Source organism: Amia ocellicauda, unplaced genomic scaffold (genome assembly GCF_036373705.1).
Source record: "Amia ocellicauda isolate fAmiCal2 unplaced genomic scaffold, fAmiCal2.hap1 HAP1_SCAFFOLD_26, whole genome shotgun sequence".
NCBI classification, from domain to species: domain Eukaryota; kingdom Metazoa; phylum Chordata; class Actinopteri; order Amiiformes; family Amiidae; genus Amia; species Amia ocellicauda.
The window spans coordinates 160,780-182,173 of record NW_027102823.1 but is presented as its reverse complement, the minus strand read 5'-3'; the positions used below and the strand labels follow the sequence as shown (position 1 = coordinate 182,173).

The window sequence follows — 21,394 nt, the reverse complement described above, 5'->3', positions numbered from 1 at the left end:
ATAAATTCACTTCTTAAATTGAAATTTATAAGTGTACCTTACGATACAACTGATAGCACTGCAACTCAGTGTAGGTGTGCGTTCAGTCCGGCAAACACAACATTTCAGTTATGAAACGCTTTCTACAGGTGATGTATAAATGTAATATTTTCACACATTTGAATAAGTTTGATTTGATACAAGATTTATGAAGTTGACCAAACAAAATGACATAATATTTTTCAGGGGATAAAAATCTCACGACACAATTGGGTAGTCCTCACGGCACACGGGTTGAAAACCACTGAGCCAAGCCACGGTGCTTCTTGGCTTTGCACTGCCACTGAGACTGCCAGGCGAAGACAGTGAGAAGCTTACCTTCGATAGCTCAGTTGGTAGAGCGGAGGACTGTAGGTTTCAGGCAGCAGGCATCCTTAGGTCGCTGGTTCAATTCCGGCTCGAAGGAAGGCGTGATTATGGTTTGACATCGGTTTTGGACGAGCTCCCAAATGTCAAGCCATTGGAATTGCATGAGGACAAGGAGAAAACCCCGGAAATTCGGATTTGTTGTGGAGAACTCGCATTGCCCAAACATCTCATATGCATGTGACCTTTGTCACCCTGAGCCCAGTTTTCTAAACCGGCCAGAAAGCGGTCTGGAACAATCATGAAGCCAACACATTGTGAAGCACTTCACTGAAGCCCGGGTAGCTCAGCCGGTAGAGCATCAGACTTTTAATCTGAGGGTCCAGGGTTCGAGTCCCTGTTCGGGCGCCTTGTTGACCAAGGGCCATGATGGTGAAAAGCCTGGATGGCCTTCCAGGTGACAATAAAATATGCAGTTGCGTCTAGGCAAGTTGTCTAGTCCTCTTTGCTTCTTTCGGCAAATATCCAGCCTGGGCAAGTGTTGTCTTCCAGAGGCAAGTCAAGCCAGGAACTCTGAGAGATGTTTTTGCCGTTGACGACGTGTCACTTTAGAACAGCACAACATGCATCTCTACTTGACTTGGCACAATCTGTGAGGGTTGGGCCAACACAACGTGTCCACACATTTGCAGGCGTCTTGAAATACTTGGAATGACCTGTGGCCCCATGCCATGCAGAAGTCCACAGCTATGCGTGTCAGCATGCTCTGCTCCTCATCCCCAATGTGCCACTTGTAAGAACTGTGTAAAAAGCGACAGAGAACGTGATCAGCAAAGAAACACAATTCTCCTGAGAACGACAATCATCGTGCCGATCGTAATCTCAGTGCATACCTGGATGCCCAACAAGCCAAGCCAGTGGTTCCCAAGCGTTGTAATGCCACGGCACACTTTGCTGAGACCAAAAACCTTCGCGGCGCACCAACATGAAAAAAAAAAAAAGGATTTACTAGGTATTGTCTCACCTGAATGGCAACAGGCTGCTAAAACTATTATCACACGCACATTGCATGTTAAAGTATGTCAGTAAGGGAGTAATTAAAAGGGCAAATGTGTGAAGTGCAAGGAGTGGCCTTTAGTGGTTAGGTAAAAAAGTACACAGACAAACTAAATAATCCCTTGATACAAATCATTTATTTAGTGCAGACAGACCAAGACCAGACACAATAAACTATTCGCAGTAAATATAAATTCACAGCAAAATAGGTTCAGTTCACAATATCCTATAACAAGCTGTATTTAACGAAGTGGTTAAACGTTACAAAGGGCATTACAATTGTTGAAAAACAATAGCACACGGATCAAACATGCTATCCCCGCCGTTTTATTCGATTTGATTAGACGTTTCGCGACCGAAATGTTTTGTGTGCAGACTGAACGCACACCTGAGCCGAGCACGATCACAATACATATCCACAGTTAATCTAAGCAGTATCATATTGTAACCGTTTCGGTCTGTTATCAACCCATCCGGATCCAAAACCAGGAGTCAGACACCCTTTTCGGTGGACACGCTGTTGACTTCTCACAAGCACCATCTGCCTTCACAAAGGCAGCGCTAGCAGTGGAAAGAACGAAGAACTGCAGGAGAAACGCCGGGGCTATTTAGAGCCCGATTATTCAACACAGAGGGGGGAAACCAAAGCCAAATGAGACTTAGAGGAACAGGAGACATCCAACAACAGTGTAAAGATAAAAAGGAATTCACCATCTGTCCCTTTAATCAATTGCCTTGCAGATCCACTGTGTAGCGTTATGTTGGGTGTATTTTGATAAGAGCATTTGGGCTCTGAGCTGAAGCACTGATCTAAAGAAGACCTCTCCACCCCCAAAGTTATCAGATTTCCTTTGCTCGTCAGCTTGGAACTGGTTTGCATCAAAGTGACAGTTTTGGGGAGGATGGCACTGAGAAGAGGCCAAATAGGTTGAATCCTGCAATGAGATGTCTGGAGAAAGGGGCCTGTAGGTGATAAAATCTCTTTGAAGTGGACGAGAGCCGAAATCCCGACATAGAGCTACGAACCCGGGCCAACCGGCATTTCCAAAAGATGGCATGGATTGACATCAGTCATAAATCAAGCCCCCCTCCATTAGGACACTGGGGGCTGAAACCGAAATCCAATCTCAAGAACTGAAGAACCAATCACCTATTGATCTGACAGACTATAAGGAACAGTGCACAGTCTCTCTCTCTCTCTCTCTCTCTCTTTCTCTCTCACCTGAACCAGTAACTCGCTGCCACAGCTCAAGCTGTAGCTCTGTTGCCCGAACCGGAACCAGAAACCAACCAAGTCTTTGCCGGCAACAGAAGAGTTAAACTGGGAGAAGGAGATTGAGCCGTACGAAGAATTGTATTAAAGGACTTTATTAAAGATTGAACTTTACAGACTGTGCATGTCCGCCTGTGCCCACCTGATCAGTGGAGTTTTACAGCTGGACAATTGAGTAAGTCGAATGTATATGAAAGTGTTCAGTCATTTAAATAGCTATTTGAGTCTTAAGAAACTTGACCCTTGGAACAAACAGGGCCCTGCTTTCCTCAAAGACTTTGTCTTCAAGTAACTACGGTGGAACCCTGCTTACAAAGAAGATTTTGTGCACAACCTTGGAGCCTTCAAACCAGTGGAAAATCTGTTTGGAAAAGACTCTAATTTCGCGAAACCCCAAAATCCAGGTGCATCGACTGAGTGGAAGTTCTTGGACAAAGCCGAACCGCACTGCCTTTGTTCCAAACCACACGGACCATGTGCCGTGTGCTGTGATCTGAGCCCGAAGACAGAGAGGCCTCTCTGCGACGAAGTTCAGATAAGTTCAACAGTTTGGAGTTCATGATTCATGACATTTGAGAAATCAATTAGAAATGTTATTCTGTGATTCATAACTCTAGAATGTGTAATATCATTTAGTTTTCTTAAATATAAATGTGTGTTACATTAAACTGTTTTGTTGATAATTTTAGAAATAAAATCTGTCAACCCCGAGAAATATCTTCTCATTCCTGTTTAACTGTTTAGTCTGAAATTGACACAAGTCAATAGACGTTAGATTATTGGTGGCCCTGCCTATCCTTGATCATTGAATAATAATCAGTTAAGGGAAATTGTGGTAACAAGTAATGATAGGATCTTTCTCGGCACCTAAACGTAAATGAGACTGATATATATATATAACGAGAAGTTACCTGACATAAATACTAACCTGCGTAGTTATTTAATGTCTGACTAACAATACTAACGAGAGACTCACCTTCGTCTTACTAACCGGTATTGTAGTTAATGTGTTTATAACCTTTTTTGTTTAACGATTTGTGTGTTATCATATGCGATCCCATGGTCTTTGATTTGGTCACGGAAGTGATTTGTCTTTGATTTGTTGATCTAGAGTTGAATTTTAATTAGCTTTTCCCTTTTGTATAATTAGTGTAGTGCTACATTTAGTCTTTGTTTTTGAATAAATTTAACAATTTATATCTTTGGAATTGGTGTCTGTGTCCAATTATTACAGAAATTGAGTTCTACAAGATTCCAGGATTCGTGATAAGGTGATACTATAAATTCACTTCTTAAATTGAAATTTATAAGTGTACCTTACGATACAACTGATAGCACTGCAACTCAGTGTAGGTGTGCGTTCAGTCCGGCAAACACAACATTTCAGTTATGAAACGCTTTCTACAGGTGATGTATAAATGTAATATTTTCACACATTTGAATAAGTTTGATTTGATACAAGATTTATGAAGTTGACCAAACAAAATGACATAATATTTTTCAGGGGATAAAAATCTCACGACACAATTGGGTAGTCCTCACGGCACACGGGTTGAAAACCACTGAGCCAAGCCACGGTGCTTCTTGGCTTTGCACTGCCACTGAGACTGCCAGGCGAAGACGGTGAGAAGCTAACCTTCGATAGCTCAGTTGGTAGAGCGGAGGACTGTAGGTTTCAGGCAGCGGGCATCCTTAGGTCGCTGGTTCAATTCCGGCTCGAAGGAAGGCGTGATTATGGTTTGACATCGGTTTTCGACGAGCTCCCAAATGTCAAGCCATTGGAATTGCATGAGGACAAGGAGAAAACCCCGGAAATTCGGATTTGTTGTGGAGAACTCGCATTGCCCAAACATCTCATATGCATGTGACCCTTGTCACCCTCAGCCCAGTTTTCTAAAGCGGTCTGGAACAATCATGAAGCCAACACATTGTGAAGCCCGGGTAGCTCAGCCGGTAGCACATCAGACTTTTAATCTGAGGGTCCAGGGTTTGAGTCCCTGTTCGGGCGCCTTGTTGACCAAGGGCCATGATGGTGAAAAGCCTGGATGGCCTTCCAGGTGACAATAAAATATGCAGTTGCGTCTAGGCAAGTTGTCTAGTCCTCTTTGCTTCTTTTGGCAAATATCCAGCCTGGGCAAGTGTTGTCTTCCAGAGGCAAGTCAAGCCAGGAACTCTGAGAGATGTTTTTGCCGTTGACGACGTGTCACTTTAGAACAGCACAACATGCATCTCTACTTGACTTGGCACAATCTGTGAGGGTTGGGCCAACACAACGTGTCCACACATTTGCAGGCGTCTTGAAATACTTGGAATGACCTGTGGCCCCATGCCATGCAGAAGTCCACAGCTATGCGTGTCAGCATGCTCTGCTCCTCATCCCCAATGTGCCACTTGTAAGAACTGTGTAAAAAGCGACAGAGACCAAAAACCTTCGCGGCGCACCAACATGAAAAAAAAAAAAAAGGATTTACTAGGTATTGTCTCACCTGAATGGCAACAGGCTGCTAAAACTATTATCACACGCACATTGCATGTTAAAGTATGTCAGTAAGGGATTAATTAAAAGGGCAAATGTGTGAAGTGCAAGGAGTGGCCTTTAGTGGTTAGGTAAAAAAGTACACAGACAAACTAAATAATCCCTTGATATAAATCATTTATTTAGTGCAGACAGACCAAGACCAGACACAATAAACTATTCGCAGTAAATATAAATTCACAGCAAAATAGGTTCAGTTCACAATATCCTATAACGAGCTGTATTTAACGAAGTGGTTAAACGTTACAAAGGGCATTACAATTGTTGAAAAACAATAGCACACGGATAAAATATGCTATCCCCGCCGTTTTATTCGATTTGATTAGACGTTTCGCGACCGAAATGTTTTGTGTGCAGACTGAACGCACACCTGAGCCGAGCACGATCACAATACATATCCACAGTTAATCTAAGCAGTATCATATTGTAACCGTTTCGGTCTGTTATCAACCCATCCGGATCCAATACCAGGAGTCAGACACCCTTTTCGGTGGACACGCTGTTGACTTCTCACAAGCACCATCTGCCTTCACAAAGGCAGCGCTAGCAATGGAAAGAACGAAGAACTGCAGGAGAAACGCCGGGGCTATTTAGAGTCCGATTATTCAACACAGAGGGGGGAAACCAAAGCCAAATGAGACTTAGAGGAACAGGAGACATCCAACAACAGTGTAAAGATAAAAAGGAATTCACCATCTGTCCCTTTAATCAATTGCCTTGCAGTTCCACTGTGTAGCGTTATGTTGGGTTTATTTTGATAAGAGCATTTGGGCTCTGAGCTGAAGCACTGATCTAAAGAAGACCTCTCCACCCCCAAAGTTATCAGATTTCCTTTGCTCATCAGCTTGGAACTGGTTTGCATCAAAGTGACAGTTTTGGGGAGGATGGCACCGAGAAGAGGCCAAATAGGTTGAATCCTGCAATGAGATGTCTGGAGAAAGGGGCCTGTAGGTGATAAAAACTCTTTGAAGTGGACGAGAGCCGAAATCCCGACATAGAGCTACGAACCCGGGCCAACCGGCATTTCCAAAAGATGGCATGGATTGACATCAGTCATAAATCAAGCCCCCCTCCATTAGGACACTGGGGGCTGAAACCGAAATCCAATCTCAAGAACTCAAGAACCAATCACCTATTGATCTGACAGACTATAAGGAACAGTGCACAGTCTCTCTCTCTCTCTCTCTCTTTCTCTCTCACCTGAACCAGTAACTCGCTGCCACAGCTCAAGCTGTAGCTCTGTTGCCCGAACCGGAACCAGAAACCAACCAAGTCTTTGCTGGCAACAGAAGAGTTAAACTGGGAGAAGGAGATTGAGCCGTACGAAGAATTCTATTAAAGGACCTTATTAAAGAAAGAACTTTACAGACTGTGCATGTCCGCCTGTGCCCACCTGATCAGTTGAGTTTTACAGCTGGACAATTGAGTAAGTCGATTGTATATGAAAGTGTTCAGTCATTTAAATAGCTATTTGAGTCTTAAGAAACTTGACCCTTGGAACAAACAGGGCCCTGCTTTCCTCAAAGACATTGTCTTCAAGTAACTACGGTGGAACCCTGCTTACAAAGAAGATTTTGTGCACAACCTTGGAGCCTTCAAACCAGTGGAAAATCTGTTTGGAAAAGACTCTAATTTCGCGAAACCCCAACTTCCAGGTGCATCGACTGAGTGGAAGTTCTTGGACAAAGCCGAACCGCACTGCCTTTGTTCCAAACCACACGGACCATGTGCCGTGTGCTGTGATCTGAGCCCGAAGACAGAGAGGCCTCTCTGCGACGAAGTTCAGATAAGTTTAACAGTTTGGAGTTCATGATTCATGACATTTGAGAAATCAATTAGAAATGTTATTCTGTGATTCATAACTCTAGAATGTGTAATATCATTTAGTTTTCTTAAATATAAATGTGTGTTACATTAAACTGTTTTGTTGATAATTTTAGAAATAAAATCTGTCAACCCCGAGAAATATCTTCTCATTCCTGTTTAACTGTTTAGTCTGAAATTGACACAAGTCAATAGATGTTAGATTATTGGTGGCCCTGCCTATCCTTGATCATTGAATAATAATCAGTTAAGGGAAATTGTGGTAACAAGTAATGATAGGATCTTTCTCGTCACCTAAACGTAAATGAGACTGATATATATATATAACGAGAAGTTACCTGACATAAATACTAACCTGCGTAGTTATTTAATGTCTGACTAACAATACTAATGAGAGACTCACCTTCGTCTTACTAACCGGTATTGTAGTTAATGTGTTTATAACCTTTTTTGTTTAACGATTTGTGTGTTATCATATGCGATCCCATGGTCTTTGATTTGGTCACGGAAGTGATTTGTCTTTGATTTGTTGATCTAGAGTTGAATTTTAATTAGCTTTTCCCTTTGTATAATTAGTGTAGTGCTACATTTAGTCTTTGTTTTTGAATAAATTTAACAATTTATATCTTTGGAATTGGTGTCTGTGTCCAATTATTACAGAAATTGAGTTCTACAAGATTCCAGGATTCGTGATAAGGTGATACTATAAATTCACTTCTTAAATTGAAATTTATAAGTGTACCTTACGATACAACTGATAGCACTGCAACTCAGTGTAGGTGTGCGTTCAGTCCGGCAAACACAACATTTCAGTTATGAAACGCTTTCTACAGGTGATGTATAAATGTAATATTTTCACACATTTGAATAAGTTTGATTTGATACAAGATTTATGAAGTTGACCAAACAAAATGACATAATATTTTTCAGGGAATAAAAATCTCACGACACAATTGGGTAGTCCTCACGGCACACGGGTTGAAAACCACTGAGCCAAGCCACGGTGCTTCTTGGCTTTGCACTGCCACTGAGACTGCCAGGCGAAGACGGTGAGAAGCTAACATTGGATAGCGCAGTTGGTAGAGCGGAGGACTGTAGGTTTCAGGCAGCAGGCATCCTTAGGTCGCTGGTTCAATTCCGGCTCGAAGGAAGGCGTGATTATGGTTTGACATCGGTTTTGGACGAGCTCCCAAATGTCAAGCCATTGGATTTGCATGAGGACAAGGAGAAAACCCCGGAAATTCGGATTTGTTGTGGAGAACTCGCATTGCCCAAACATCTCATATGCATGTGACCCTTGTCACCCTGAGCCCAGTTTTCTAAACCGGCCAGAAAGCGGTCTGGAACAATCATGAAGCCAACACATTGTGAAGCACTTCACTGAAGCCCGGGTAGCTCAGCCGGTAGAGCATCAGACTTTTAATCTGAGGGTCCAGGGTTTGAGTCCCTGTTCGGGCGCCTTGTTGACCAAGGGCCATGATGGTGAAAAGCCTGGATGGCCTTCCAGGTGACAATAAAATATGCAGTTGCGTCTAGGCAAGTTGTCTAGTCCTCTTTGCTTCTTTTGGCAAATATCCAGCCTGGGCAAGTGTTGTCTTCCAGAGGCAAGTCAAGCCAGGAACTCTGAGAGATGTTTTTGCCGTTGACGACGTGTCACTTTAGAACAGCACAACATGCATCTCTACTTGACTTGGCACAATCTGTGAGGGTTGGGCCAACACAACGTGTCCACACATTTGCAGGCGTCTTGAAATACTTGGAATGACCTGTGGCCCCATGCCATGCAGAAGTCCACAGCTATGCGTGTCAGCATGCTCTGCTCCTCATCCCCAATGTGCCACTTGTAAGAACTGTGTAAAAAGCGACAGAGACCAAAAACCTTCGCGGCGCACCAACATGAAAAAAAAAAAAAAAGGATTTACTAGGTATTGTCTCACCTGAATGGCAACAGGCTGCTAAAACTATTATCACACGCACATTGCATGTTAAAGTATGTCAGTAAGGGATTAATTAAAAGGGCAAATGTGTGAAGTGCAAGGAGTGGCCTTTAGTGGTTAGGTAAAAAAGTACACAGACAAACTAAATAATCCCTTGATATAAATCATTTATTTAGTGCAGACAGACCAAGACCAGACACAATAAACTATTCGCAGTAAATATAAATTCACAGCAAAATAGGTTCAGTTCACAATATCCTATAACGAGCTGTATTTAACGAAGTGGTTAAACGTTACAAAGGGCATTACAATTGTTGAAAAACAATAGCACACGGATAAAATATGCTATCCCCGCCGTTTTATTCGATTTGATTAGACGTTTCGCGACCGAAATGTTTTGTGTGCAGACTGAACGCACACCTGAGCCGAGCACGATCACAATACATATCCACAGTTAATCTAAGCAGTATCATATTGTAACCGTTTCGGTCTGTTATCAACCCATCCGGATCCAATACCAGGAGTCAGACACCCTTTTCGGTGGACACACTGTTGACTTCTCACAAGCACCATCTGCCTTCACAAAGGCAGCGCTAGCAATGGAAAGAACGAAGAACTGCAGGAGAAACGCCGGGGCTATTTAGAGTCCGATTATTCAACACAGAGGGGGGAAACCAAAGCCAAATGAGACTTAGAGGAACAGGAGACATCCAACAACAGTGTAAAGATAAAAAGGAATTCACCATCTGTCCCTTTAATCAATTGCCTTGCAGTTCCACTGTGTAGCGTTATGTTGGGTTTATTTTGATAAGAGCATTTGGGCTCTGAGCTGAAGCACTGATCTAAAGAAGACCTCTCCACCCCCAAAGTTATCAGATTTCCTTTGCTCATCAGCTTGGAACTGGTTTGCATCAAAGTGACAGTTTTGGGGAGGATGGCACCGAGAAGAGGCCAAATAGGTTGAATCCTGCAATGAGATGTCTGGAGAAAGGGGCCTGTAGGTGATAAAAACTCTTTGAAGTGGACGAGAGCCGAAATCCCGACATAGAGCTACGAACCCGGGCCAACCGGCATTTCCAAAAGATGGCATGGATTGACATCAGTCATAAATCAAGCCCCCCTCCATTAGGACACTGGGGGCTGAAACCGAAATCCAATCTCAAGAACTGAAGAACCAATCACCTATTGATCTGACAGACTATAAGGAACAGTGCACAGTCTCTCTCTCTCTCTCTCTCTTTCTCTCTCACCTGAACCAGTAACTCGCTGCCACAGCTCAAGCTGTAGCTCTGTTGCCCGAACCGGAACCAGAAACCAACCAAGTCTTTGCTGGCAACAGAAGAGTTAAACTGGGAGAAGGAGATTGAGCCGTACGAAGAATTCTATTAAAGGACCTTATTAAAGAAAGAACTTTACAGACTGTGCATGTCCGCCTGTGCCCACCTGATCAGTTGAGTTTTACAGCTGGACAATTGAGTAAGTCGAATGTATATGAAAGTGTTCAGTCATTTAAATAGCTATTTGAGTCTTAAGAAACTTGACCCTTGGAACAAACAGGGCCCTGCTTTCCTCAAAGACATTGTCTTCAAGTAACTACGGTGGAACCCTGCTTACAAAGAAGATTTTGTGCACAACCTTGGAGCCTTCAAACCAGTGGAAAATCTGTTTGGAAAAGACTCTAATTTCGCGAAACCCCAACTTCCAGGTGCATCGACTGAGTGGAAGTTCTTGGACAAAGCCGAACCGCACTGCCTTTGTTCCAAACCACACGGACCATGTGCCGTGTGCTGTGATCTGAGCCCGAAGACAGAGAGGCCTCTCTGCGACGAAGTTCAGATAAGTTTAACAGTTTGGAGTTCATGATTCATGACATTTGAGAAATCAATTAGAAATGTTATTCTGTGATTCATAACTCTAGAATGTGTAATATCATTTAGTTTTCTTAAATATAAATGTGTGTTACATTAAACTGTTTTGTTGATAATTTTAGAAATAAAATCTGTCAACCCCGAGAAATATCTTCTCATTCCTGTTTAACTGTTTAGTCTGAAATTGACACAAGTCAATAGATGTTAGATTATTGGTGGCCCTGCCTATCCTTGATCATTGAATAATAATCAGTTAAGGGAAATTGTGGTAACAAGTAATGATAGGATCTTTCTCGTCACCTAAACGTAAATGAGACTGATATATATATATAACGAGAAGTTACCTGACATAAATACTAACCTGCGTAGTTATTTAATGTCTGACTAACAATACTAATGAGAGACTCACCTTCGTCTTACTAACCGGTATTGTAGTTAATGTGTTTATAACCTTTTTTGTTTAACGATTTGTGTGTTATCATATGCGATCCCATGGTCTTTGATTTGGTCACGGAAGTGATTTGTCTTTGATTTGTTGATCTAGAGTTGAATTTTAATTAGCTTTTCCCTTTGTATAATTAGTGTAGTGCTACATTTAGTCTTTGTTTTTGAATAAATTTAACAATTTATATCTTTGGAATTGGTGTCTGTGTCCAATTATTACAGAAATTGAGTTCTACAAGATTCCAGGATTCGTGATAAGGTGATACTATAAATTCACTTCTTAAATTGAAATTTATAAGTGTACCTTACGATACAACTGATAGCACTGCAACTCAGTGTAGGTGTGCGTTCAGTCCGGCAAACACAACATTTCAGTTATGAAACGCTTTCTACAGGTGATGTATAAATGTAATATTTTCACACATTTGAATAAGTTTGATTTGATACAAGATTTATGAAGTTGACCAAACAAAATGACATAATATTTTTCAGGGAATAAAAATCTCACGACACAATTGGGTAGTCCTCACGGCACACGGGTTGAAAACCACTGAGCCAAGCCACGGTGCTTCTTGGCTTTGCACTGCCACTGAGACTGCCAGGCGAAGACGGTGAGAAGCTAACATTGGATAGCGCAGTTGGTAGAGCGGAGGACTGTAGGTTTCAGGCAGCAGGCATCCTTAGGTCGCTGGTTCAATTCCGGCTCGAAGGAAGGCTTGATTATGGTTTGACATCGGTTTTGGACGAGCTCCCAAATGTCAAGCCATTGGAATTGCATGAGGACAAGGAGAAAACCCCGGAAATTCGGATTTGTTGTGGAGAACTCGCATTGCCCAAACATCTCATATGCATGTGACCTTTGTCACCCTGAGCCCAGTTTTCTAAACCGGCCAGAAAGCGGTCTGGAACAATCATGAAGCCAACACATTGTGAAGCACTTCACTGAAGCCCGGGTAGCTCAGCCGGTAGAGCATCAGACTTTTAATCTGAGGGTCCAGGGTTCGAGTCCCTGTTCGGGCACCTTGTTGACCAAGGGCCATGATGGTGAAAAGCCTGGATGGCCTTCCAGGTGACAATAAAATATGCAGTTGCGTCTAGGCAAGTTGTCTAGTCCTCTTTGCTTCTTTCGGCAAATATCCAGCCTGGGCAAGTGTTGTCTTCCAGAGGCAAGTCAAGCCAGGAACTCTGAGAGATGTTTTTGCCGTTGACGACGTGTCACTTTAGAACAGCACAACATGCATCTCTACTTGACTTGGCACAATCTGTGAGGGTTGGACCAACACAACGTGTCCACACATTTGCAGGCGTCTTGAAATACTTGGAATGACCTGTGGCCCCATGCCATGCAGAAGTCCACAGCTATGCGTGTCAGCATGCTCTGCTCCTCATCCCCAATGTGCCACTTGTAAGAACTGTGTAAAAAGCGACAGAGACCAAAAACCTTCGCGGCGCACCAACATGAAAAAAAAAAAAAAGGATTTACTAGGTATTGTCTCACCTGAATGGCAACAGGCTGCTAAAACTATTATCACACGCACATTGCATGTTAAAGTATGTCAGTAAGGGATTAATTAAAAGGGCAAATGTGTGAAGTGCAAGGAGTGGCCTTTAGTGGTTAGGTAAAAAAGTACACAGACAAACTAAATAATCCCTTGATATAAATCATTTATTTAGTGCAGACAGACCAAGACCAGACACAATAAACTATTCACAGTAAATATAAATTCACAGCAAAATAGGTTCAGTTCACAATATCCTATAACAAGCTGTATTTAACGAAGTGGTTAAACGTTACAAAGGGCATTACAATTGTTGAAATACAATAGCACACGGATCAAACATGCTATCCCCGCCGTTTTATTCGATTTGATTAGACGTTTCGCGACCGAAATGTTTTGTGTGCAGACTGAACGCACACCTGAGCCGAGCACGATCACAATACATATCCACAGTTAATCTAAGCAGTATCATATTGTAACCGTTTCGGTCTGTTATCAACCCATCCGGATCCAAAACCAGGAGTCAGACACCCTTTTCGGTGGACACGCTGTTGACTTCTCACAAGCACCATCTGCCTTCACAAAGGCAGCGCTAGCAGTGGAAAGAACGAAGAACTGCAGGAGAAACGCCGGGGCTATTTAGAGCCCGATTATTCAACACAGAGGGGGGAAACCAAAGCCAAATGAGACTTAGAGGAACAGGAGACATCCAACAACAGTGTAAAGATAAAAAGGAATTCACCATCTGTCCCTTTAATCAATTGCCTTGCAGTTCCACTGTGTAGCGTTATGTTGGGTGTATTTTGATAAGAGCATTTGGGCTCTGAGCTGAAGCACTGATCTAAAGAAGACCTCTCCACCCCCAAAGTTATCAGATTTCCTTTGCTCATCAGCTTGGAACTGGTTTGCATCAAAGTGACAGTTTTGGGGAGGATGGCACCGAGAAGAGGCCAAATAGGTTGAATCCTGCAATGAGATGTCTGGAGAAAGGGGCCTGTAGGTGATAAAATCTCTTTGAAGTGGACGAGAGCCGAAATCCCGACATAGAGCTACGAACCCGAGCCAACCGGCATTTCCAAAAGATGGCATGGATTGACATCAGTCATAAATCAAGCCCCCCTCCATTAGGACACTGGGGGCTGAAACCGAAATCCAATCTCAAGAACTGAAGAACCAATCACCTATTGATCTGACAGACTATAAGGAACAGTGCACAGTCTCTCTCTCTCTCTCTCTCTCTTTCTCTCTCACCTGAACCAGTAACTCGCTGCCACAGCTCAAGCTGTAGCTCTGTTGCCCGAACCGGAACCAGAAACCAACCAAGTCTTTGCCGGCAACAGAAGAGTTAAACTGGGAGAAGGAGATTGAGCCGTACGAAGAATTCTATTAAAGGACTTTATTAAAGGAAGAACTTTACAGACTGTGCATGTCCGCCTGTGCCCACCTGATCAGTGGAGTTTTACAGCTGGACAATTGAGTAAGTCGAATGTATATGAAAGTGTTCAGTCATTTAAATAGCTATTTGAGTCTTAAGAAACTTGACCCTTGGAACAAACAGGGCCCTGCTTTCCTCAAAGACTTTGTCTTCAAGTAACTACGGTGGAACCCTGCTTACAAAGAAGATTTTGTGCACAACCTTGGAGCCTTCAAACCAGTGGAAAATCTGTTTGGAAAAGACTCTAATTTCGCGAAACCCCAAAATCCAGGTGCATCGACTGAGTGGAAGTTCTTGGAAAAAGCCGAACCGCACTGCCTTTGTTCCAAACCACACGGACCATGTGCCGTGTGCTGTGATCTGAGCCCGAAGACAGAGAGGCCTCTCTGCGACGAAGTTCAGATAAGTTTAACAGTTTGGAGTTCATGATTCATGACATTTGAGAAATCAATTAGAAATGTTATTCTGTGATTCATAACTCTAGAATGTGTAATATCATTTAGTTTTCTTAAATATAAATGTGTGTTACATTAAACTGTTTTGTTGATAATTTTAGAAATAAAATCTGTCAACCCCGAGAAATATCTTCTCATTCCTGTTTAACTGTTTAGTCTGAAATTGACACAAGTCAATAGACGTTAGATTATTGGTGGCCCTGCCTATCCTTGATCATTGAATAATAATCAGTTAAGGGAAATTGTGGTAACAAGTAATGATAGGATCTTTCTCGTCACCTAAACGTAAATGAGACTGATATATATATATAACGAGAAGTTACCTGACATAAATACTAACCTGCGTAGTTATTTAATGTCTGACTAACAATACTAAGGAGAGACTCACCTTCGTCTTACTAACCGGTATTGTAGTTAATGTGTTTATAACCTTTTTTGTTTAACGATTTGTGTGTTATCATATGCGATCCCATGGTCTTTGATTTGGTCACGGAAGTGATTTGTCTTTGATTTGTTGATCTAGAGTTGAATTTTAATTAGCTTTTCCCTTTGTATAATTAGTGTAGTGCTACATTTAGTCTTTGTTTTTGAATAAATTTAACAATTTATATCTTTGGAATTGGTGTCTGTGTCCAATTATTACAGAAATTGAGTTCTACAAGATTCCAGGATTCGTGATAAGGTGATACTATAAATTCACTTCTTAAATTGAAATTTATAAGTGTACCTTACGATACAACTGATAGCACTGCAACTCAGTGTAGGTGTGCGTTCAGTCCGGCAAACACAACATTTCAGTTATGAAACGCTTTCTACAGGTGATGTATAAATGTAATATTTTCACACATTTGAATAAGTTTGATTTGATACAAGATTTATGAAGTTGACCAAACAAAATGACATAATATTTTTCAGGGGATAAAAATCTCACGACACAATTGGGTAGTCCTCACGGCACACGGGTTGAAAACCACTGAGCCAAGCCACGGTGCTTCTTGGCTTTGCACTGCCACTGAGACTGCCAGGCGAAGACGGTGAGAAGCTTACCTTCGATAGCTCAGTTGGTAGAGCGGAGGACTGTAGGTTTCAGGCAGCGGGCATCCTTAGGTCGCTGGTTCAATTCCGGCTCGAAGGAAGGCGTGATTATGGTTTGACATCGGTTTTGGACGAGCTCCCAAATGTCAAGCCATTGGAATTGCATGAGGACAAGGAGAAAACCCCGGAAATTCGGATTTGTTGTGGAGAACTCGCATTGCCCAAACATCTCATATGCATGTGACCCTTGTCACCCTCAGCCCAGTTTTCTAAACCGGCCAGAAAGTGGTCTGGAACAATCATGAAGCCAACACATTGTGAAGCACTTCACTGAAGCCCGGGTAGCCCAGCCGGTAGCACATCAGACTTTTAATCTGAGGGTCCAGGGTTTGAGTCCCTGTTCGGGCGCCTTGTTGACCAAGGGCCATGATGGTGAAAAGCCTGGATGGCCTTCCAGGTGACAATAAAATATGCAGTTGCGTCTAGGCAAGTTGTCTAGTCCTCTTTGCTTCTTTTGGCAAATATCCAGCCTGGGCAAGTGTTGTCTTCCAGAGGCAAGTCAAGCCAGGAACTCTGAGAGATGTTTTTGCCGTTGACGACGTGTCACTTTAGAACAGCACAACATGCATCTCTACTTGACTTGGCACAATCTGTGAGGGTTGGGCCAACACAACGTGTCCACACATTTGCAGGCGTCTTGAAATACTTGGAATGACCTGTGGCCCCATGCCATGCAGAAGTCCACAGCTATGCGTGTCAGCATGCTCTGCTCCTCATCCCCAATGTGCCACTTGTAAGAACTGTGTAAAAAGCGACAGAGACCAAAAACCTTCGCGGCGCACCAACATGAAAAAAAAAAAAAAGGATTTACTAGGTATTGTCTCACCTGAATGGCAACAGGCTGCTAAAACTATTATCACACGCACATTGCATGTTAAAGTATGTCAGTAAGGGAGTAATTAAAAGGGCAAATGTGTGAAGTGCAAGGAGTGGCCTTTAGTGGTTAGGTAAAAAAGTACACAGACAAACTAAATAATCCCTTGATACAAATGATTTATTTAGTGCAGACAGACCAAGACCAGACACAATAAACTATTCGCAGTAAATATAAATTCACAGCAAAATAGGTTCAGTTCACAATATCCTATAACAAGCTGTATTTAACGAAGTGGTTAAACGTTACAAAGGGCATTACAATTGTTGAAAAACAATAGCACACGGATCAAACATGCTATCCCCGCCGTTTTATTCGATTTGATTAGACGTTTCGCGACCGAAATGTTTTGTGTGCAGACTGAACGCACACCTGAGCCGAGCACGATCACAATACATATCCACAGTTAATCTAAGCAGTATCATATTGTAACCGTTTCGGTCTGTTATCAACCCATCCGGATCCAAAACCAGGAGTCAGACACCCTTTTCGGTGGACACGCTGTTGACTTCTCACAAGCACCATCTGCCTTCACAAAGGCAGCGCTAGCAGTGGAAAGAACGAAGAACTGCAGGAGAAACGCCGGGGCTATTTAGAGCCCGATTATTCAACACAGAGGGGGGAAACCAAAGCCAAATGAGACTTAGAGGAACAGGAGACATCCAACAACAGTGTAAAGATAAAAAGGAATTCACCATCTGTCCCTTTAATCAATTGCCTTGCAGATCCACTGTGTAGCGTTATGTTGGGTGTATTTTGATAAGAGCATTTGGGCTCTGAGCTGAAGCACTGATCTAAAGAAGACCTCTCCACCCCCAAAGTTATCAGATTTCCTTTGCTCGTCAGCTTGGAACTGGTTTGCATCAAAGTGACAGTTTTGGGGAGGATGGCACTGAGAAGAGGCCAAATAGGTTGAATCCTGCAATGAGATGTCTGGAGAAAGGGGCCTGTAGGTGATAAAATCTCTTTGAAGTGGACGAGAGCCGAAATCCCGACATAGAGCTACGAACCCGGGCCAACCGGCATTTCCAAAAGATGGCATGGATTGACATCAGTCATAAATCAAGCCCCCCTCCATTAGGACACTGGGGGCTGAAACCGAAATCCAATCTCAAGAACTCAAGAACCAATCACCTATTGATCTGACAGACTATAAGGAACAGTGCACAGTCTCTCTCTCTCTCTCTCTCTCTTTCTCTCTCACCTGAACCAGTAACTCGCTGCCACAGCTCAAGCTGTAGCTCTGTTGCCCGAACCGGAACCAGAAACCAACCAAGTCTTTGCCGGCAACAGAAGAGTTAAACTGGGAGAAGGAGATTGAGCCGTACGAAGAATTCTATTAAAGGACTTTATTAAAGAATGAACTTTACAGACTGTGCATGTCCGCCTGTGCCCACCTGATCAGTGGAGTTTTACAGCTGGACAATTGAGTAAGTCGAATGTATATGAAAGTGTTCAGTCATTTAAATAGCTATTTGAGTCTTAAGAAACTTGACCCTTGGAACAAACAGGGCCCTGCTTTCCTCAAAGACTTTGTCTTCAAGTAACTACGGTGGAACCCTGCTTACAAAGAAGATTTTGTGCACAACCTTGGAGCCTTCAAACCAGTGGAAAATCTGTTTGGAAAAGACTCTAATTTCGCGAAACCCCAAAATCCAGGTGCATCGACTGAGTGGAAGTTCTTGGACAAAGCCGAACCGCACTGCCTTTGTTCCAAACCACACGGACCATGTGCCGTGTGCTGTGATCTGAGCCCGAAGACAGAGAGGCCTCTCTGCGACGAAGTTCAGATAAGTTCAACAGTTTGGAGTTCATGATTCATGACATTTGAGAAATCAATTAGAAATGTTATTCTGTGATTCATAACTCTAGAATGTGTAATATCATTTAGTTTTCTTAAATATAAATGTGTGTTACATTAAACTGTTTTGTTGATAATTTTAGAAATAAAATCTGTCAACCCCGAGAAATATCTTCTCATTCCTGTTTAACTGTTTAGTCTGAAATTGACACAAGTCAATAGACGTTAGATTATTGGTGGCCCTGCCTATCCTTGATCATTGAATAATAATCAGTTAAGGGAAATTGTGGTAACAAGTAATGATAGGATCTTTCTCGGCACCTAAACGTAAATGAGACTGATATATATATATAACGAGAAGTTACCTGACATAAATACTAACCTGCGTAGTTATTTAATGTCTGACTAACAATACTAACGAGAGACTCACCTTCGTCTTACTAACCGGTATTGTAGTTAATGTGTTTATAACCTTTTTTGTTTAACGATTTGTGTGTTATCATATGCGATCCCATGGTCTTTGATTTGGTCACGGAAGTGATTTGTCTTTGATTTGTTGATCTAGAGTTGAATTTTAATTAGCTTTTCCCTTTTGTATAATTAGTGTAGTGCTACATTTAGTCTTTGTTTTTGAATAAATTTAACAATTTATATCTTTGGAATTGGTGTCTGTGTCCAATTATTACAGAAATTGAGTTCTACAAGATTCCAGGATTCGTGATAAGGTGATACTATAAATTCACTTCTTAAATTGAAATTTATAAGTGTACCTTACGATACAACTGATAGCACTGCAACTCAGTGTAGGTGTGCGTTCAGTCTCAAGAACTGACCTGTGGCCCCATGCCATGCAGAAGTCCACAGCTATGCGTGTCAGCATGCTCTGCTCCTCATCCCCAATGTGCCACTTGTAAGAACTGTGTAAAAAGCGACAGAGAACGTGATCAGCAAAGAAACACAATTCTCCTGAGAATGACAATCATCGTGCCGATCGTAATCTCAGTGCATACCTGGATGCCCAACAAGCCAAGCCAGTGGTTCCCAAGCGTTGTAATGCCACGGCACACTTTGCTGAGACCAAAAACCTTTGCGGCGCACCAACATGAAAAAAAAAAAAAGAATTTACTAGGTATTGTCTCACCTGAATGGCAACAGGCTGCTAAAACTATTATCACACGCACATTGCATGTTAAAGTATGTCAGTAAGGGAGTAATTAAAAGGGCAAATGTGTGAAGTGCAAGGAGTGGCCTTCAGTGGTTAGGTAAAAAAGTACACAGACAAACTAAATAATCCCTTGATATAAATCATTTATTTAGTGCAGACAGACCAAGACCAGACACAATAAACTATTCGCAGTAAATATAAATTCACAGCAAAATAGGTTCAGTTCACAATATCCTATAACGAGCTGTATTTAACGAAGTGGTTAAACGTTACAAATGGCATTACAATTGTTGAAAAACAATAGCACACGGATAAAATATGCTATCCCCGCCGTTTTATTTTGGAAATGCCGGTTGGCCCGGGTTCGTAGCTCTATGTCGGGATTTCGGCTCTCGTCCACTTCAAAGAGATTTTATCACCTACAGGCCCCTTTCTCCAGACATCTCATTGCAGGATTCAACCTATTTGGCCTCTTCTCGGTGCCATCCTCCCCAAAACTGTCACTTTGATGCAAACCAGTTCCAAGCTGATGAGCAAAGGAAATCTGATAACTTTGGGGGTGGAGAGGTCTTCTTTAGATCAGTGCTTCAGCTCAGAGCCCAAATGCTCTTATCAAAATACACCCAACATAACGCTACACAGTGGAACTGCAAGGCAATTGATTAAAGGGACAGATGGTGAATTCCTTTTTATCTTTACACTGTTGTTGGATGTCTCCTGTTCCTCTAAGTCTCATTTGGCTTTGGTTTCCCCCCTCTGTGTTGAATAATCGGGCTCTAAATAGCCCCGGCGTTTCTCCTGCAGTTCTTCGTTCTTTCCACTGCTAGCGCTGCCTTTGTGAAGGCAGATGGTGCTTGTGAGAAGTCAACAGCGTGTCCACCGAAAAGGGTGTCTGACTCCTGGTTTTGGATCCGGATGGGTTGATAACAGACCGAAACGGTTACAATATGATACTGCTTAGATTAACTGTGGATATGTATTGTGATCGTGCTCGGCTCAGGTGTGCGTTCAGTCTGCACACAAAACATTTCGGTCGCGAAACGTCTAATCAAATCGAATAAAACGGCGGGGATAGCATATTTTATCCGTGTGCTATTGTTTTTCAACAATTGTAATGCCCTTTGTAACGTTTAACCACTTCGTTAAATACAGCTCGTTATAGGATATTGTGAACTGAACCTATTTTGCTGTGAATTTATATTTACTGCGAATAGTTTATTGTGTCTGGTCTTGGTCTGTCTGCACTAAATAAATGATTTATATCAAGGGATTATTTAGTTTGTCTGTGTACTTTTTTACCTAACCACTAAAGGCCACTCCTTGCACTTCACACATTTGCCCTTTTAATTAATCCCTTACTGACATACTTTAACATGCAATGTGCGTGTGATAATAGTTTTAGCAGCCTGTTGCCATTCAGGTGAGACAATACCTAGTAAATCCTTTTTTTTTTTTTTCATGTTGGTGCGCCGCGAAGGTTTTTGGTCTCTGTCGCTTTTTACACAGTTCTTACAAGTGGCACATTGGGGATGAGGAGCAGAGCATGCTGACACGCATAGCTGTGGACTTCTGCATGGCATGGGGCCACAGGTCATTCCAAGTATTTCAAGACGCCTGCAAATGTGTGGACACGTTGTGTTGGCCCAACCCTCACAGATTGTGCCAAGTCAAGTAGAGATGCATGTTGTGCTGTTCTAAAGTGACACGTCGTCAACGGCAAAAACATCTCTCAGAGTTCCTGGCTTGACTTGCCTCTGGAAGACAACACTTGCCCAGGCTGGATATTT

General features: G+C 42.4%; 8 non-coding genes across 8 annotated transcripts; all 8 read left to right on the top strand.

Annotated features, from left to right (window-relative positions):
* Nucleotides 1–356: 356 nt before the first annotated feature.
* On the top strand, nucleotides 357–445 carry trnay-gua (transfer RNA tyrosine (anticodon GUA)). Its single transcript is given in 2 exon segments — nucleotides 357–393; nucleotides 410–445. It is a non-coding gene; the product is annotated as a tRNA-Tyr (tRNA).
* A 235-nt stretch (nucleotides 446–680) lies between these two features.
* On the top strand, nucleotides 681–753 carry trnak-uuu (transfer RNA lysine (anticodon UUU)). The gene has a single exon. It is a non-coding gene; the product is annotated as a tRNA-Lys (tRNA).
* A 3,556-nt stretch (nucleotides 754–4,309) lies between these two features.
* trnay-gua (transfer RNA tyrosine (anticodon GUA)) lies at nucleotides 4,310–4,398 on the top strand. Its single transcript is given in 2 exon segments — nucleotides 4,310–4,346; nucleotides 4,363–4,398. It is a non-coding gene; the product is annotated as a tRNA-Tyr (tRNA).
* A 211-nt stretch (nucleotides 4,399–4,609) lies between these two features.
* Nucleotides 4,610–4,682, top strand: trnak-uuu (transfer RNA lysine (anticodon UUU)). Its single transcript has one exon. It is a non-coding gene; the product is annotated as a tRNA-Lys (tRNA).
* A 3,737-nt stretch (nucleotides 4,683–8,419) lies between these two features.
* On the top strand, nucleotides 8,420–8,492 carry trnak-uuu (transfer RNA lysine (anticodon UUU)). The gene has a single exon. It is a non-coding gene; the product is annotated as a tRNA-Lys (tRNA).
* Nucleotides 8,493–12,230: 3,738 nt separating this feature from the next.
* trnak-uuu (transfer RNA lysine (anticodon UUU)) lies at nucleotides 12,231–12,303 on the top strand. The gene has a single exon. It is a non-coding gene; the product is annotated as a tRNA-Lys (tRNA).
* Nucleotides 12,304–15,718: 3,415 nt separating this feature from the next.
* On the top strand, nucleotides 15,719–15,807 carry trnay-gua (transfer RNA tyrosine (anticodon GUA)). The gene is given in 2 exon segments: nucleotides 15,719–15,755; nucleotides 15,772–15,807. It is a non-coding gene; the product is annotated as a tRNA-Tyr (tRNA).
* Nucleotides 15,808–16,042: 235 nt separating this feature from the next.
* Nucleotides 16,043–16,115, top strand: trnak-uuu (transfer RNA lysine (anticodon UUU)). The gene has a single exon. It is a non-coding gene; the product is annotated as a tRNA-Lys (tRNA).
* The last annotated feature ends 5,279 nt before the right edge of the window (nucleotides 16,116–21,394 follow it).